This window comes from Mycteria americana, chromosome 9, assembly GCF_035582795.1.
Source record: "Mycteria americana isolate JAX WOST 10 ecotype Jacksonville Zoo and Gardens chromosome 9, USCA_MyAme_1.0, whole genome shotgun sequence".
NCBI classification, from domain to species: domain Eukaryota; kingdom Metazoa; phylum Chordata; class Aves; order Ciconiiformes; family Ciconiidae; genus Mycteria; species Mycteria americana.
The window spans coordinates 42341225-42356407 of record NC_134373.1 but is presented as its reverse complement, the minus strand read 5'-3'; positions in this window follow the sequence as shown (position 1 = coordinate 42356407).

Genomic DNA, 15183 nt, shown 5'->3' with positions numbered 1-15183 from the left:
TATTCCTCCCACCTACGACTCAGACAGATACTGAAGGGGAGAGCTGCGGGGAAACAGAGTTGAGAGAGTGCCTTTCCCCTGCATCAGAGCAGCAAGGCACCTTCCACCAAAACACCAATGGCTTGACCTGTCACTCTTCAGCACTCACTGATGAGAGCAAACCCGTTCTTCCAATAAAGTTCACCTACATGTACGTTCCTGTTGTGCACACCCGTGCCTTACCCACCCGAGTTTGAACCTTCGGTGTGCAGCAGTAGGTGTACAATGCATGTATGTCTTCTCGCTCCTGACAAAGCTCACCTGCACTCTGATGTCCAGGCCTGGCACTGGGACTTTCCACTCAGGTATCCCAGAAAGCTGATGACAGCCCGCTGCCTCCCTCTGACCAGCCTGGGACATTCAGGGCTCAGTGGCTTATTGTCCTCTTTCCTGCCGTGCTAGTGAGCTACCACGGAGCGGGATGCTGGGACCAAGGACGTTGCCTGCCAGTTTGTTCACCAGTCTCTACCACACTGATCGTCCCACCACACTGCTTGTCCCACCACACTTTACAGCTCCTCTGTCAGCAAAACAAGAAAGCACTCTAGAGACTTGTCTCATTGCATAGAGGTACGAGCCCTACTCTGTTTCTTCTTTCTAGATTTGAGGATTGGTGCTTTATTTGTACTTGTTTTCTACTTTAATGCCCAATAGATAAGAGTCCAAGCTTTTGAATGAGACCTAATTCAACATTATTCTGTGAAAGCATATTGGTGAAGTTTGTTGCTTTCTAAACATTAATATCCAAGACATGTATCTGAGGTTACCTGGAACATGAGTTGTGAAGATGGCAGTATAAACTTTTGGGGTGGTGGTGAATGGAAGAGACAGCGCTGAGTGCATTGCTCTGGAGCATTCATTTCTCATTAGCTGAAGGAGACCGGCACTTACCCTTTGCTGGCTGTAAGTTGTGACATATTCATGGTATCTTCTGGGAACCTAGAAACAATAAAGAGGCATGAGGGAAGGAATTGAAACCAAAGGAATGTGAAAATTCAACAGCAGTATCATTCACTGGTAATCTAAAAAGACAAATTACTGATTCAGATGAAGAGAATCCTCTCAGACTGATGCTAAGATTTCTCCTTCTGAAAGAAGTATGATGTGGATGTCTTTCTCTGCGCAGGACACCTTTTCTCTCTGCCATTCCATGCAAGTTCCCCTGGATGATACTGCAACATGAGTTGATAGCTTAATGATCTTCTATCAGAGCCAGATGCCTACGCCACAGGGAATTGTTCTGTTCTGTGGTAGGCGGGTGCCAATCCCACAAGATCACAAAAATGTATTAATAGTGGCTAACTCATAAAAGCAAGAAGTGCATACCAACTTGGAGAAGATTTGTAATAGACTACCATGCTGAAATTCTTGAGAAAGAGACTCATGCAACAATGAATAAAAAAATACTTTTTACTGAAGTTAACTGTTAATGGTGAAAGGCCTCAGTTAGAAAAAGCAACTTAATAAATAAAGGACATAAAGTAACAAACAGTTCTAACAATGACAGTATCTGACAGCATCTCTCTTGATTTATACAAGGTCCAATGTCTGAATGAATATATTCATTCAATACAGAGGAACTGTAAGTCCAAAGAAATACAATGGTGTATGACTCAGAGTCACAGAATAACTGAGGCTGTAAGGGATCATGAGAGGTCATCCAGTCTTGAAGTCAGGATTCATATGTCCATCATAATGTCCTCTGAACAATACCTCAAATGAATAAACTTCATCTTTGTTGGACGGTAGCAAAAGCTCTACAGGGTTCAGTACATGTTTTATAGTGAAGAGTCATCGGGTATGGTGAATATTTTGATACCTAAGGAAACAACCTAATGTTTGCTATTGTGTTGCGTTAAGATTAGATGTATGCTCCAGATTCAGCCGAGGCATAAGTCTGTGCAACTTGCAGTGTCAATAAAATAACACATTCAGTCCTAGACATCTGTCTCCCAAGTAAGCTGGAAAGGAAAGTTTTCATCTGCAAATCCTAGCAGAATGTCTCACCAACAAGAAGATATTCCACAGCTGCAGGTGGGCACTTTGAGACATTCATCTGACAGTATTTTCTTAAGTTTTCTTCCAAGTTTTCCACATTTAAATATATCCCAGACAAATCTTCTATTAAAGGGGGGGGGGGCTTTCCTTAGCTCTTTCCGTACATACATATGTTAAGAAATACTGTTTGAAAGTTATTCTGTGGTTTTGACTAGCATTCAAAGAGAACACCTAACTTGGTAGTTCTCAAACTGTGGTGTGAAGCCCGCAGTGATATAAAACCAATTGCAATGACAGAGAGAAAAAACAATCCAGTAGCTTAACGAATGAACCACTGAGGATGAAGGAATTTTTAAAAAACAACAGTATATGTGGGTCACGAATCTCTTTTGCATTAATTTAAATATTAAGCACCTACACTTTTCATTTTTCTTCTATTTATAAATGAATGAAAACAGTGAAAGTATTTATAGCTTTTGTATTCTAAGATGCATACATTCCTGTTGGTGATATAGAATGTATTGCAATTATATTGTTTATAGCTTTGAGAATGATACCAAGAATGATGTATTTAAATGGAAGAGCATGCAGTGACAGGCCTTTCCTTGGGAGCTTTTTTGCAATAAACTGTACTCTCATTCAGAAAAAATTACTTGGTGGAAAGTGTAGGAAAAAGGAGCGCAGGGAAAAAGATAGTGAAACAACTACAGCTAAGTTTTTCTTACGAGAAAAAACTAAAACAACTGATGTGAAAGGGGGGAATATGACAATACTGACTGAATTTACATTGTGGGAAACCTGAGAACAGAAGAAGAGCTAAAGAAAGGAAAAAGTTAGCTCAACAGCAATACCATCCCATCCCATTCCACCCAGTGTTAAATTTAGGCTGAAAAGCAGAAGACAATTTCGAACCATAAGACCAGAGAAGTTTTAGAACAGCCAAACAAACAGAACACCTGACTCATTTTGAGATGATGTTTGAGGAGGAGCTGGATTTTATGTTCTTTGAAAGAAGGCCACTTCCAGTGCTATCTTATTTTTATCTCATTTTAAACAAATTTTATCTTATTTTAAACTTCTCTTTTTTTCATGAACTGAGCTGTCAAGATACAAGTTGAAGGATTGTCCCACACTCCAGGACCTCCATGAAGACCTTAAGAACCATCAGATCCCAACCATATGCCACATGGCAGAAATAATTACACCTGAATTACTCCTAGCAGATACTTGTGTAGCCCGTTTTTATGAACCTGCAGTGGTGGCAATTCCACAGCCTTCTGGTGCTTAACTCTTCCTAACATCTTAAATACCTTCCTTAACCAAAATATCTTGTATTAACTAAAAGCTTTCCTGCTGCAAATTTAGCCTATTTCTAAGCTTTCCTGCTGCAACTTTAGCCTATTTCTTCTTTTTGCTTCAGCAGATTAAAGTAACAGATTCTTTACTGCCTCTTTGTAGCAGGAAAGCTATGTTACAACTGTATCTTGCTTCAGGTCTCTCCTTAAAAATAAACAGGCTGTTCTTTTCATCTTTCCTGTAGGTCATATTTGCTAGACTCTTGATCGTTCTTGTTCCTCTCCCCTGTACTCTTTCCAGGTGGCCTGCATCCTTCTTGAAGTGTCATGCCAAAACTAAACACAGTACTCCAACAAAAGACTCTGAAGTGTCAGATAGCGCAGAGTTGCATCATGTATTTTCCAGATGACATTTCGGTTTATACAAAATCCTAGTTTGACATTTGCTCTTAGTGAGATTTCCTTTTAAAATAACAAGTCAGGTTTTTAAAATACCTATTTCATTTAAAATGCCTTTGACAAGAAATGATTTAAGTATGAAAATGCATCCAAAATGAAAGAAACCAATGAGATTTGGTAGGCCTACCTGAGTATATTAACTTGCTTTTCCAATCTCTCTTTTCTTGTATGCTTTCTGTTTTAGTGAAGGCTGAAAAGTGTTACAGAAATGGTACAGAAAAGAGCTGATGAAACTCTTACATTTCTGTTTTGGACTAGTGAGAAACTCACTTCCCAATGAAGTTACAAAACAGGTTTTCTAAATTGTCACATTTATTGTACTTAAAGGAAAGATGGAAGGAATTTCTGATCAAATTTCCTAACTTTTTCTGTTCCCTATATGCTTCAGATGATGCAATTTTAGAAGAATTTTATAACGTGAGAACTTATTTGGCCAATGATTTTACTATTTATTGCCACAGGATTAAGTTAATCTTTCAGAGAGTATTTTGTCTTATAACTAAATATTTTAAAACTTACTCTCCTTTGTCTTATAGCCTAATTCTCATTGAAATCAGTGCCCATTTTTATCAGCAACATCAATGAGATAAGAATCAACCATTCTGTGTAATGGTGCCTTAGTTTAAAAAAAGCAAACAAAAATCTTCATGTGAAAGTAGAACAAACTAAAAACATTTGGGATTATTAAGAGCAGATGTTAGGAGAGTATAATGGATTCACTTATAAAAAATTTGAACATTTGCCAAGTTAAAATATTTGTCAGTTGAAGTCCTATAGTGACAGTAATTCTAAATAAAATAGTTGAACCTATCAAAATTAAAAATATATACAGATATAAAATTTACAAGTGTCTCATGGATGTCCTTCTATGTTTACATTTCAAAACTACATAAATATACTTAAAAAATCACAAAATGTTGTAAACATAGTTTTTAGAATATGATACTGAAGAATGGGTAATATGGTAGGGGGATGCCAAGACAAACAGACTCCAAAGATTGCCAAGAAACTCCTAAAAGAAAAAAGAACTCGCAACTCCAGCCATTGCAAAGCAAGCTGCAACAATTTTGGGGGTGCATGTGTGTGTGTGTATGTGAAAATATTAATATTCAATTGCAAAATTAATGTATTCAAAGTGAGATGTACAGAATTTAGTCCCTTAGGACCATAGTTAAGACACTTAAGGTTTGTCCACTGAATACTAGATACCAAACGGCCAATGTAGTAAAAAACATTACCCAGGCCTTGTTCTTCCAGCAGTCTTAGAACAATGCTTTTCTCGTCCTCTTAGATTCAAGGAGTATTTCGTTTTCCAGCCAAAGCGGAGCAGCTTTAAAGCGAAACACTAAGAGAGGGTTACCCCAAAATATCTATGGACTGCTGACTGGCACATGCCCTTTGTGGCTAAGCTATGTAGGTTCAAATACCCTCAAGCAGATGAAAACATTGAACCTATGTTTCGGAAGCTGTTATCCAGCGGTGCCATTACAGAAAAGCTTTCCTGTCTGCTGGGAAACTCAACTTGCTTCAGTGCTCTGAGGAAGATCCTAGGGAGGGTTCACGGTGTGAACCACAGGTACAGCCAGAGACCTCTTCCTCTGTGTTCCTGCAACTGGTAACGCTGAAGTCACATCTGACCTTAAAGACAAACAGTTTGGATCCCAGAAGAAAACCTGCCTACCAAAATGCCGTTTTATGCAATCAACTAAACATTTATGCTATGCTGAGCACCAGGATGTGCTCAGACATTAAGAAGATTTTAAGGATACATACATGCCTGTAATATGCACTTAAGAGACCTAATAATCAGAGGTTTAAAAGAGGATATGCTTCTTTTTAGTAAACATGTCCATAAAAATATTAGTCTGGCAAACTTATATGAAACATCTAGTATTTATACTACAATACTTCTTAAAAACATTGTATATTAACTATTTTCACATTGGTGAAAGCAAGATTAAAGCCGAATCACTGGTGCCCACTCAACCACATGAAGACAATTTTTGCAAGAATGACTTTGTGTTCAAACAGTTTGGGGAAATAAACATTCCTGTAAGCTTATATGCTTTAAAAAATGGGTAATTCTAAGAAATCCTCCCATGTGTGAAATAGTAGAGATAATTATTTATGCCTGCAAAGGACAGTTAATAAGCTGCAGTGAATAATTACTTTGGCAGAAAGGAAAAAATGATTTTCCTCTCTGACGGTTTATGTATCTACACTAATTATGTGACTACTCAGTTTTCTGGCACTGTGAGAACGATCCCTGTCCTGGTGACAGTTAAAATACACCAAGTGGACAGAATGAACTAATAGCTAAATCAAAGAGCACAGGAAAAATTCATATTACTCACATTTTCAGTGAGATATTGCATAAGCTGTTGCAAAATTGACAGTATTGCCTACAAAGTAAACACTTATCTTCACTATTTTAATTATTTTTTCTTTATAATTAAAGTAACTAAGCATTCATAAGGGCTTGTTTTAATCTCCTGTGTTTATAATTATTTCATTGGCATACAACATAGCACAGGTATTCACACATAATTCTAAGCATCTAATTCAAGTGTGTGAATTAAGAGCCTTTCTGTTAAGTGAGCCTCCAAGGGGCATTCAGAGCATATAAATGTTGAATATCATCTGACCACTGTTTTTCACCTGTTTTACTTTAAATCCCATTCATTTGTCCATCTCATAACATCTTAGATTTTAAAAATTATTTTCATTTCCAAAGATATACATAGGCAGGCAGTGAATTTTCAGAAGCAAAATAGTCCCAAGACTTTGTGCACAAATACTTTCAAAAATCTTGCCAGGTACCTAAATACTTTGGAAAAATTGTCCTTATAAGTGGTCATCAAAATGTCTCCTGCTCTCTGTTCTTAATGCATTGTTTCTGATCGATATTCCTGGTAGATAGATTAAAAAAGGAATTTATTAGACCCAGGGTGGAAGTGAAGTGGATAGCCCCGCACTGCATCACTCTTCCCTAAACTCAGCACTTTGGAAACCTGGAGGCCACTGAACTCGTCATGCGTTTTATCCAGTGGCTACAGAAATACAGCTACGTAAAACGCACAGAGGCTGGGGCAAGCCCTACAGTCCAGCGCAAAGGGAAAATCCCTAAATCACTGGGGGCTACCTGTTCAGGCTCTTTCTTCCACTATTTCCTTCAGGCTCCTTGAGTCTCATGCCTTCTCGCTGCCCTGGGTTGCAGCATTACCGCACTGCCAGCAGCTCATTTCGCACAAACAGGCTAAAGTCTGCTTTCCTCTTCAGAAGCGCGCATACCCGTGCCCACTCTGTGGCAAGGTGTCCACCCACACGGTGAATCCCGAGTGGACAGAGGTCACCTGCTTAGAACTGCAGACCAATGCCCTAGATCTGGAAAAGGACGTTGACGGTTTAGGACAAACCTCTCCCCGTGCTGTGTCCCAGGGCTCCCAGGAAGGCCGTCACCAGGCTCCCCAGGCACTAGCGCTCCCCTCAGACATGCTCTGGAGTCAAACCTCATCGCTCATCTGGACAGCTTCAGCATTCTGCACTTTTCTGTTCTCAAAAGCCATAAGCCATTACTTACTCCTTCTCTCGATTTCTCCCTCTATTACTTTTCATTTGCTTTCTTATTATCTCACTCCTCATTTTGTGTGGTATGTCAGATTTTGTAATTGAATACAGGGATCTTCCACAGGGATGTCCTTTGGTAAACCAACTGTTAGCTTACCATCCTAGACACTGGCATGGTAGTGGCAGAATCTGTCCTTGGTCTTACAGTTGCCTTGTCAGCTCAAGGGCAGTACCTCCAGTCCCATAAAAGCTAACCACACACATTAATCTGCTTTGCAGCATTATGCTAAATTCCTTTCTGAAACCCCAATAGATGAATATGGTGATAACATACTTGGTGGATTAGTCTCAGCAGTCATTGCTTAAGACGTCCCTTTATGTCTGCAACACTCATTTCCTACCCGGCTGCACATTCATTTTCTCTCCTCCCTCCTGCTGTCTGCTTCAACTTCTGAGGAAATCAGTTTTCTGTCTTTTCCTAATGCCATGGTGATTCAGTATTTTACCAGCTTTTTGGTGTTTTCTTTTATTTCGTTTAGTGTGATGTATTAGATCTCTTTCACCCATTTTCTAACCCTCTGTGAAGAGTGAGGCTATGGATTTGCTTATGTGCGTGGGCATAGTTCACATCCTGTGAGCTCAAGAGAAACAAGCTGGTGTCTCTGATCATCGCCTTATGCATGCAATACCACGATTACAGCATTCGGTATGGTGCTAACTAATATTCTTGGCATTGTGTCATAATCCTGGAAATGCCCAGTTGCACAAGTTGGCTGGAAATGGTGTTATAATGCTATGGATTATTCCTGCTGCTTCCGAAATGTCAGTGCTTGGAGTCTTTCCTCTAGATAGTCACTGACAATCACCAGCAGCATCTTCATTAAAGGAATGACCTGCTAGCAGTCCAGACCTATAAAAGAGGCAATCCTCAGCTTTTGCAGTCTGACGTACAATACTACCAAGTAAGTTATTTGCTTTGGATAACATCACACTTTCCTCTTCTAATCATTCTGTGGTTTACATATTTATTCATTTCCCATGGCTGTGAGCCACTGTCTCCTTCCCAGATTACTGTGATGTATGTCTATGTATGTGATGTATGTGATGGAGCCACTGTCACAGCCACTGTGAAGGAGCTTCACAGCCACTGTGAAGGAGCCACTGTCTCCTTCCCAGATTACTGTGATGTATGTCTATGTATGTGATGTATGTGATGTATACCATGATGTAAGTGCAAGGTCCTGCACTTGGGCCACAGCAACCCCATGCAACGCTACAGGCTTGGGGAAGAGCGGCTGGAAAGCTGCCCAGCAGAGAAGGACCTGGGGGTGTTGGTCGACAGCCGCCTGAATATGAGCCAGCAGTGTGCCCAGGTGGTCAAGAAAGCCAATGGCATCCTGGCTTGTATCAGGAATAGCGTGGCCAGCAGGAGTAGGGCAGTGATGGTGCCCCTGTACTCAGCACTGGTGAGGCCGCACCTCGAATGCTGTGTTCAGTGTTGGGCCCCTCACTCCCAGAGAGACATTGAGGGGCTGGAGCGTGTCCAGAGAAGGGCAACGGAGCTGGGGAAGGGTCTGGAGCACAAGGCTGATGGGGAGCGGCTGAGGGACCTGGGGTTGTGTAGCCTGGAGAAAAGGAGGCTGAGGGGAGACCTCATCGCTCTCTACAACTGCCTGAAAGGAGGCTGTAGAGAGGTGGGGTCGGTCTCTTCTCCCAGGTAACAAGTGATAGGATGAGAGGAAATGGCCTCCAGTTGTGCCAGGGGAGGTTTAGACTGGATATTAGGAAATTTTTCTTCACTGAAAGGGTTGTCCAGCATTGGACCAGGCTGCCCAGGGAAGTGGTGGAGTCCCCATCCCTGGAAGTATCTAAAAGCCGTTTGGATGAGGTGCTTAGGGACATGGTGTAGTGGTGGGCTTGGCAGTGTTAGGTTTACAGTTGGACTTGATGATCTTAAAGGTCTTTTCAGACCTATACGATTCTGTGATTCTGTGATTCTGTGATTCTATGTGTGTTTTTATGGAGTTGGTATTCTCCTTGTCTTACTTCTTTTTTTAAGGTATATTTTCTTTGTCATCTTTCTCATTATGAAGGAAAATGGACTATCCTATCCCACTGTACCATCTCTCCATTAAGTCATTTTTACATGATTGTGGTCTCAACCTCCTCCTCTTTACGTGTTTATGAAAGTGCCCTTTTGCTCTGTTCACATACTTGGCAGATTGTAACTTACCAAATTTTATTTTTATAGCATTTATTTGTCCTTGTTTTTCATACTCTGACTGTGCTTCTCTGACTCTGCCAGCTCCCAGTTTTGGGCCATCTAGCATGCCATTAGAATACTTCACTCGTAAATAACAATTCGAATAGGCAAAGCAATCCCTTTCAGGAGAGATTAAGTCAATTGTACAAATACGTCTATGAACTACAGTTCTTTTAAACCAACATCATATACAATGTGTCAAAAATGGATAAAAAGAACCCAGCTAATTGCTGTTAAACATTCTTAGTCATTCTGAGGCTTCAGCAGCATTATAGCTGCTGCTGTGTTTCCCTGTTCTTTACAATATAATTGATTGATATTCATTTGATATTTATCTTGCAAAGAAAGAACCAACAGTAAATATTACTAAATACCACTCCAGGCACTGCAGAAAAAATATCAAAACGGGAATAAAAATGGAAAATTAGAATTTCTTGCCACTTGAAGATGAAAAGGTAAAAAGGGAATTCTTGAAGATCTAATGAACAAATAAGTTGGAAAGATTTATTTTCTCAGTGTAAGGAGTCTTTATATAGTACTTCAGAAATTGCCTTACTGGCATATGAATTTCTGCACTTACAGATGTATATACATGACTGTACAGTTTTAGAAAAACTTTGCACTATCACAAACCCAGTGTAGCTGATTCAAGTGACAAAACTGTGATCTGCGTCTCGGCCAAAAGCAAAATGAATCTTCAGTCCCTAATTCAGTATCTTTAAGTATACAAATTCAGCCTGCAGAAAAAAAAATCAAAGGCTGTCCTTGCTAGCACTGCCTCAATGGATTATCCTAATGAAAATTAGGCTCATTTTTGGTTGCTTCTTTGTTACTCAAGCTTTCCTCATTTTTTTCATATATGTGCTTCCATACAGGTGGAATATGTGTGGGTTTTGATACTCAGTTGTTTGCAGAACAGCTCCGGGTATCTTATAGGAATCCCAGCGCAACATTAGCAGAGTATTGTAAAAGCTGTCAAGCAGGCAGTGTAAGTAGAAGGACTGTTGGCTGTTATTCCAGAATGCTTGCTCTGTCCTCTCTGAATATTAACAGCTGCATCAAGTAAAAAATCAATATCCCAAATTTAGAGCACTGTAATGAAGTTGTAGAGCTGAATGAATCATCTTTCCCCAAAAGCTAGGATGATACAAATCTTACCGAAACTTCACTGCATGTTGAATATCCTGCGCTTTGATGCAAGACTGTTATTGCCTGCACACTCATACTGGGAAAGGTAATTACTGAGAAACATTTGTGCAGAGATCCAAGTAAAGAAATAAAACCCACGAATTTTCTATTTGCTGGCCAAACACAAAGAAGAAAAGATAGAAAGGAATAAAATTATCTCTTATTTCAAAACAGAAAGTGATTTGTTAGTGAAACAGACTGATTGTGAGACAACCTTTTTATTTTACTTGATTTAAAGTACTTAATTTTCATTTCAGGTTTATGAAAAATTTAATTATGAAATATGGCTATTTTCCAAAATGTCTGAAATGAAAAATCAAATGGTTTCATTTTGAATGTGTTGAAACAAATATTTGAGCTCCTTCAGTATCTTTTTTTTCTTGCCATGACAGTTTTTTATCCAAATTTATTAACAGTTTTCTCCTCCCTAAAACTGTTAGTGAGTTTTCTGTGGTGAAATAATTAAAATACAATTCATGCACTGAATTCTAAGGCTGCCTTCAGCTGTGAATAACATCACACCAGACATTTTTAATGTTGATTTAACACGTAACCATGATGACTTGTCCGATCTAAAATAGAGTATCAGGGAATATAAGCCACTTATTTAAGAGCTGGACACACCAGAATCAGTGGCACAAAACCCAGTGTTTTTTAAAAAAAACTGCAAAAACTAAACAGTGCTCTTAGTTAGTAACACTTCATTTGGAAATGAGCTGGGCTAACAGCTGTTGTGTCTTTATCTTCAAAAGAGTGCTTTCTGTGCACGAGCACAGGAAGAAATTGAAATACAAGTTCATCCAAAACAATTAAACCCTGGGTTATTTTGAAAAAAAAAGAAAAAGAAAAAAAGAAAAAGATAAACAGGAAAAGGAAAAGGAAAAGAAAAAGGAAAAGAAAAAAAAGAAAAAGGAAAAGAAAAAGGAAAAGGAAAAGGAAAAGGAAAAGAAAAAGGAAAAGAAAAAGGAAAAGAAAAAGGAAAAGAAAAAGGAAAAGAAAAAGGAAAAGAAAAAATAAAAAGAAAAACAAAAAGAAAAAGAAAAAATAAAAAGAAAAAGAAAGAGAAAAAGAAAAAGAAAGAGAAAAAGGAAAAGAAAAAGGAAAAGGAAAAGAAAAAGGAAAAGAAAAAGAAAAAGAAAAAGAAAAAGAAAAAGAAAAAGAAAAAGAAAAAGAAAAAGAAAAAGAAAAAGAAAAAGAAAAAGAAAAAGAAAAAGAAAAAAAGAAAAAGAAAAAGAAAAAATAAAAAGAAAAAGAAAAAGAAAGAGAAAAAGAAAAAGAAAAAGAAAAACAAAGAGAAAAAGAAAAAGAAAAAGAAAAAGAAAAAGAAAAAGAAAAAGAAAAAGAAAAAGAAAAAGAAAAAGAAAAAGAAAAAGAAAAAGAAAAAGAAAAAGAAAAAAATGAAAAATAAAAAGAGGGAGAGAGAAAAAGAAAAAAGAAAAGGGAAAAGAAAAGGGAAAGGAAAAGGGAAAGGGAAAGGGAAAGGGAAAGGAAAAGGAAAAGGAAAAGGAAAAGGAAAAGGAAAAGGAAAAGGAAAAGGAAAAGGGAAAGAAAAAGAGAAAAAGAGAAAAAGAGAAAAAGAGAAAAAGAGAAAGACAGAAAGAAAAAGGAAAAGGAAAAAATAAAAATAAAAATAAAAATAAAGAAAAAGAAAAAAGAAAAAGAGGGAGAGACAAAAAGAAAAAAGAAAAGGGAAAAGAAAAGGGAAAGGGAAAGGGAAAGAAAGAAAGAAAGAGAAAGAAAGAGAAAGGAAAAGGAAAAGGAAAAGGAAAAGGAAAAGGAAAAGGAAAAGGAAAGAAAAAGAAAAAGAAAAGGAAAAAGAAGAAAAAGGAAAAAACCCTCAACCCATGAAATCTTATCTATACACCCTGGAGGGCCTGTCTGTGGAGGTATCTCTGGAGCAGGAAGTGGGATTTCCACAGAAGAATAAGGGACAGCCATTAGCCAATCCTCAGCTTCACATTGTGCCTTTCAATAACAAAAGGGTAAAGAAAATGAATTACACGCAAATGTCTGCAGGCAGTCTATTCAACGTTCCACAACCTGGGCTCTGCCAAAAGACTTAAGGATGGAGGCAGAAGTTGGAAAGAGAAGCTGCATTCTCTAAAAAAGTGAGCTTTTCGGCTTTACTTACTTAATTTTCCCAGTTACGTCAGGTTTGTTAAAGCCTACAGAAGATAAGACTTGGAATATCAGTATATAATTTATTAAATCCTAGGGTTTGTCTGAATTGGGGATTGAGATGAACGGACCAAAACGGTGGTGTTAATAAACTAAACCTAATACATTCAATTCTCATTAACGGTTCTTCAGGCAAAGTGACCTTCCTTCACCATGTAGAGTTCTGAGTTTTTCCAGTAGTATGTCAACGCCAAAGCTATATAATACTGGGAGTACTTTACTTCCCAGAGATATCCTCTACGTAAGCAATTCTCATGTTTTAACTTACACGTATTTACTTCTTAATTTATCTCAGCTGTACCATGGCTTTCTATTTAAGACAGGACCTTATCTGCTTTACACTCAATAAGTGTTTCTTTCATGAAGCACGGTACGTATTAAATAATTTTTGGAAATTAAAAAAAGGGGGAAACCTCACAATCTCTTCCAAGAAGCATTTCCAGAGACTAAGGCACTTATTTAAACATTCCCCAAAAGATCACCTCAATAGAGTATTCTTTCAGAAATCCTGCTGACTACAAAGTTTGGCAAGAAACAGAAAAGATCTTTTTTTCATATGGACAATTTCAAAATCTGTCATTCAGGCCAGAGACAGACCAAAGAAACATTGCGCCCTGTTACAGTCCATGCTATGGCCAGTGGTTAGTCTGGGACACACCTGGGATTTTCAGAGGCAATATTTTTTATTCCTAAGGAATATAAACAATCAAATGCTATTCATTTCAAATAAAATAAAAGCATAGACTAATACGATGGACAGGCACATCTCCTCTACCCCCTCTCCTACTCTCCCTTCCCTCTCTTTTACGTCTTCTCAGTGTAAAATGGCCTGCATGCTAGAATTTATTCTGCCTATATGAACCAATAATCCTCCCTGAAACACTAACAATGTTATTTGAAAGAAGTATTTCATTAACATGCAGTGATTTATAGCCAAAGAACTGGAATGTGATTCAAGCCTAACAACGTGCATCTTAGATGATTTCTGCTTCATTGTTTGCTTTCTAGCGGTCGTGCTGGGACTATTTACCAAACCACTGCATTGCCTCATAGTACTGTGTTCTGGGACACACATCTTAGGGAAGCTGAAACGTTCCCAAGTCTTGCTGGACACGTTTCAGAATCCTTCCTGTAAAGAATGTCGATTGGTATAGAGTATTTATTTCATAATTCTGCCTGTGTTGGAAATGGACTTGTACATTTATAAGAGGCAGATATTTGACATCTAAAGGTGCTGGACGTTCATTGCCAGGTATATTTTTCTCTCTGGCCTTTCTAGAAAAAAGGACTGAAAAAAGGACTATGTTTTGTGATGCCTAAAATGTAGGGCCCTTGAAACAAAATCTGGAACCTCCCCTATGGCACTGAAGCACCCTATACCCATCAGACAATGAGGCTGTATTTTGACGAGTGCCTTAAGCCATGTTACACTGGCAGCACCACTGAACTAAGTTGTTACTCACCCCTGCTGAGCCTACTGACCCTGCTGCATGCCACCCCCTCCTGGGAAGGCACACTGGTTTTTGACCACAGGATGAACTGGATTGGAGAAATGAGCCAGCTAAAACCAACTTTGTTGAGGGTTAGTTTTTAAGCTGGTTCATTTCCCAGTCTAGATTGCCATGTGGCTGCACGAACACTCAGGATATGGGAGAAATACAGAGAAGGGCAACGAAGCTGGTGAAGGGTCTGGAGCAGAAGTCTTATTGAGGAGCGGCTGAGGGAGCTGGGACTGTTTAGCCTGGAGAAAAGGAGGCTGAGGGGAGACCTCATCGCTCTCTACAACTACCTGAAAGGAGGTTGTAGAGAGGTGGGGGTCGGTCTCTTCTCCCAGGTAACAAGTGATAGGACAAGAGGAAATGGCCTCAAGTTGCGCCAGGGGAGGTTTAGACTGGATATTAGGAAATTTTTCTTCACCGAGAGGGTTATCAAGCATTGGAACAGACTGCCCAGGGAAGTGGTTGAGTCGCCATCCCTGGAGGTATTTAAAGGACATTTGGATGAGGTACTTAGAGACATGGTGTAGTGGTGGTTTTTGGCAGTGTTAGGTTTATGGTTGGACTCGATGATCTTAAAGGTCTTTTCCAACCTATATGATTCTGTGATTCTGTGATTCTGTGAAATAGGGGAACGAAGGGTAACTAGGACAGCTTCTTTAGAGACACCACCATCCATGTGTTCTTGGTGTCTCTTTGA